Here is a 4,084-nt window from a genome sequence, read left to right on the forward strand (position 1 = left end):
CCAGAGTTTTTGAGGAAATGTGAGAAAGAAGTCCTCGTCCCTTTTCAGCATGAGCAATTTAATTTTCCTTATTTGAGTGTCCCTTACAATGTGCTCCCTTTGAGATACCAGGTCCCCTGGGTATCTTCACCATCCCTCCAAGTGCTGATTCTAAAGTCCTGGCCAAAGCCAGACCTGTGCGGAGAACTTCCTCAAGAGGAACTTGTGGAAACAGCACCTGAAGGACAAGTAAAAAGTATGAGTGACTGCTTATCCTCTAGGAGCTTTTTACCCATACATATGTCCTCAGGACGACTTCTCTGTGATCAATAGGATCAATGGGGATGAGGATTAAAGCTACAAACCTTGTTTAGAGATGGTTTAAGTCGCTCTGCTGACATCGGCAGTCTGTTGGCAAGCGAAGCTGAACTTCATCTCTCACCTTCCCTTTCTCAAGTACTCTGAAGGAGCAGAGATTTGATCTCCAATTGGCAGAGGTCCGATTTCTGTGTCTTGTGGTGCACAGGACCTGCTAGAATACTTGGGAGGAGGCAAGGACTCAGATCCGGCAGAGTTTTAGTTACGGAATTTTAGTGTGCAGCTCTGTCAAAAAGAGGGGACAAATAAGCCAAATCTGTGCATTTGTGGACAATTTGAATGGTCTCTTCATCCCTCTGGATTTGAATTTGCCCTCCCAGTCCACTATGCTGACTCCAGCATGAACCCAAAATGGGTTACTGAGTGGTGCCAGCCAGGCCACCTCACAGTTTTTATTAGGGTTGGCTTTCTGAGCTTCCTTCGCTTCTCCTTATTTATGTGCAAGCCTACTGTACTACTTCTTATCAGCTTTGGAAAAGAGCAGCAGTGGACCCACCTCAATGAATCCTAAGGAGATTCACTGGTTTACCCAGCCTCTCCCCATCAGTCAGAAAAACCACCTTCCAGAATGCTGAAAGTCCTGTTGTAGATTTTCCTCTAGTAGTTTGTCAGAGTACTGAGCTACAGGATATAGGATGTAGTTAAAGCCAGGAACCAAGCACCTGTGCATCTCCTCCAGGCCCTGGAACTGATGTGTCCTGAAAAGGCTAAGAGGGTAGATCTTGTTCTGTCATGTTTCTATTACCAAATACTACTAATAATAAATTATGAAGGTGGAATGAAACTTCAGAGTGGATGGGTGTGTTTATGGTATAGATTATGGAGATGCTTTATGGATGTATACTTATCTCCAGACCCATTCGATTGTATACATTACCTGTGTGCATCTTTTTGTGTGTCAGGCATTGCTAATATCTCAATAAAGGGGTTTAAAAAAATTAAAAAAAAAAGACCCTTCCATGATCACAAATGAGTGTCGCCTCCCTCCAAGTGTTTTTAGATTTTAGAACTGACAGGGAAGAATGTTTCTCCTTGGGGAAATGGGTAATGCCATTTATAGCTTCTGTATTATGGTTGTGCCTTGGTTTCTCTATGTATACATAGTATTTGCATTAGTGGTGTATAAGGTTAACCTTTAGTCCATAGGATTTTGAATTTCATAGAATCACAGCAGTTCTACAGAAGTCGTCAACTTCATGAGGAGGACTTCGGTTCGAGGATTGGCCTTGTGACATCAGCGAGTTGTCATTTGACCAGAAATTGACTTTGGGGCCTTTGGGAATGGCTTGGACTTTGGGTTGTTTTCATTTTGTATAATATGTGCTTTTGTGCTTCCTCAAGATATCTTTAAAAATATTGTACCCATGGGGGCATGTCAAAGCGTGTGTGTACTGTATTTGTATTCCACAGGATGGAAGGCACTGTGTCAGGCTCAGTGGTCTCTCTAGCAGGCCTCTACTCTCTGAAACCTTCCCACAGCCTTCTCTTTTCTGTGTCACTGAGTTTCCTGGCCATAGCTACTTGGTTTGGTATACTTTTCATCTTATGCTAGTTGAGCCAGTAATATTTTTGTTATAGTTTGGGACTAGACCCGCAAGAATGAGTGAGAGCCTGGTAACCTTCCACTGCAGAGAAGATAAAAAGACATACTGTTGGGACTTGCCCAGCAGTCCAGTGGTTAAGCCTCCATGCTTCCAATAGGGAAGGGGGTTCAATCCCTGGTGGGGGAACTAAGATCCCACATGCTGCATGGCATGGCGAAAAAAAAAAAAAAGGAAAAGAAAGAAGCAGGACATACTGCTGAGTTTCCCTGAGCTAGCCTCATTTCTGTGTCTTTAAAATGTATTTGTTGCTTAAGTTTCTCGTATTTTGTTGAATACGTGTGTTCTTCCAATAAAATTCATTTGCTCCAGAAGATCTCACTTGTATGTTTTTATTATTCACAATGAACACCAGCATGATCAAGGAAGCTGCGGCTCTGTCATGTGCATTGTCACCTGAACCGGGGTGGGGCTCTAAGCTCTGAAGTCTGATGCATTAAGAACAGGAGCCGGTGGCAAGGGGATGGGGTCTCCAGGCCATGCTAAAAGTTCCCCTCTTTGTTAAGCTCGCCCCTTTGTCTAGGGAAGTATTCCCCTTAAAGCTAGTCACTCAGTCTTGTCTGACTCTGTGCGACCCCATGGACTGTAGCCCACCAGGCTCCTCTGTGTGTGGGATTCTCCAGGCAAGAATACTGGAGTGGGTTGTCATTCCCTTCTCCAGGGGATCTTCCCACCCCAGGGATCGAACCCTGGCCTCCTACATTACAGGCAGATTCTTTACCATCCGAGCCACCTGGGGACCCCGATCCCCTAAAGGTAGCAGGTAATCTAATACTTCCCTATGAGGAGTGATCCTTTTAGCCACTTCATGAAGGCCATGAATGCATATTTGGGGATCGTTGAGAAATCTTCTGATACTCCCAAGGGCAAGGAAAAGTAGGGTGACCAGCATGGTTTTATAGAAGATTCGTTCAGAAGTCAGTAGGACCAAACTAGAAGCAGCAAGCACACAGTTAATTCCTGCTGAGCCTGCATTACAATCTCGGTCCCTTGTGCCTGAGACATCTTTTATTACACCACACCACTAGGTCTTCTAAAGACTTTGTATTAGCAGATTAGCTAAGTGGGTAGAATTTTTGGCATTGTTTATTCTTTAAACATATCAATACACTTTCCAGTTCTAACTGGAATTAGACATGCAATCAACAAAAATTGCATGTCTTACGTATGACTTACCATTCAGCAGGGACTTCCCCGGTGGTCCAGTGGCTGAGACTCCATGCTTCCAATGCAGGGGGCCCAAGTTCAATCCCTGTTTGGGAAACTAGATTCCAGATGCCACAACTAATATCCAGTGCAGCCAAATTAATTAATATTAAAAAAATAGAAAAAAAAAAAAAAACATTTTCCCAGCAAATAGCCTTACTGTGGTCAGTAACTCCCGCCCACCCCCACTGGAAAGGAGAGTATGTCTGGCAGTCTCTTCTGCCTGTAGATCTTCAGGGTGGCTGGGTGCCTTTCTCTTCCTGACATTTCATGAATATCTTGGGCTGAAGTTGGCAGCAATTCTGTTCTTACCATTCTGTCTAGAGGGCACCAAGCTTCAATGTCTCATTTCCTGCCCGAGAGGTTCATCAGGATGCAGAGCTCAGATCACTTCTCTTTTTCTCTAATTGCAGCTGGAACTTTATATCCCTTTGATTATGCTCTCCTGCTACAGAATGAGTCTCACATAAGACTGGAAGCCATCTCCCATTGGCCCTATTTCAGGTCAGTGGGTGTGATTTTACCTGAGGCATTTGCATTTAGACTGCCAAACACCAGGAAATCCCACTACCATTCTGATCTTGATTGACACGCCAAGCCTTTGCAGAAGCGCTTTCCCTGGAGGCGGGCCCGAGGGCGGGGGTGGGCGGGGCCGTGAGCCCTACCGGGGCCTGCGCAGTCCCCGCCCTCAAGAGCAGATGGTTGCTAGTGCGCAGGCGCAATATGGAGGCGGAGTTGGGCTGGAGGGGCGGGAGAAGCGGGCTGGGGGAGGGGAGGAGCTAATAATCATAAGGAGGCGGGATCAGAAACGAGGGGCAGGGCCAAGATTTCCCCAGGCAGCGGTGGATGAAGGGTAGTGGCCAGGGGCCAAGGGCCAGGGGCCAGGGGAGGAGCCCAGGTGCAGGTTTTACTCACTGACT

The 4,084-nt window shown here is 45.9% G+C and overlaps 1 long non-coding RNA gene across 1 annotated transcript; it reads right to left on the reverse strand.

The window, feature by feature from the left end:
- Positions 1-357: 357 nt before the first annotated feature.
- On the reverse strand, positions 358-3,805 carry LOC133052235 (uncharacterized). Its single transcript, XR_009692005.1, has 4 exons — positions 3,689-3,805; positions 3,477-3,612; positions 3,135-3,222; positions 358-582 (listed from the first exon to the last, which is right to left on the reverse strand). It is a non-coding gene; the product is annotated as an uncharacterized LOC133052235 (long non-coding RNA).
- Between the last annotated feature and the right edge of the window lie 279 nt (positions 3,806-4,084).

The sequence above is a fragment of the Dama dama genome, chromosome X, assembly GCF_033118175.1.
Source record: "Dama dama isolate Ldn47 chromosome X, ASM3311817v1, whole genome shotgun sequence".
Classification (NCBI taxonomy): Eukaryota; Metazoa; Chordata; class Mammalia; order Artiodactyla; family Cervidae; genus Dama; species Dama dama.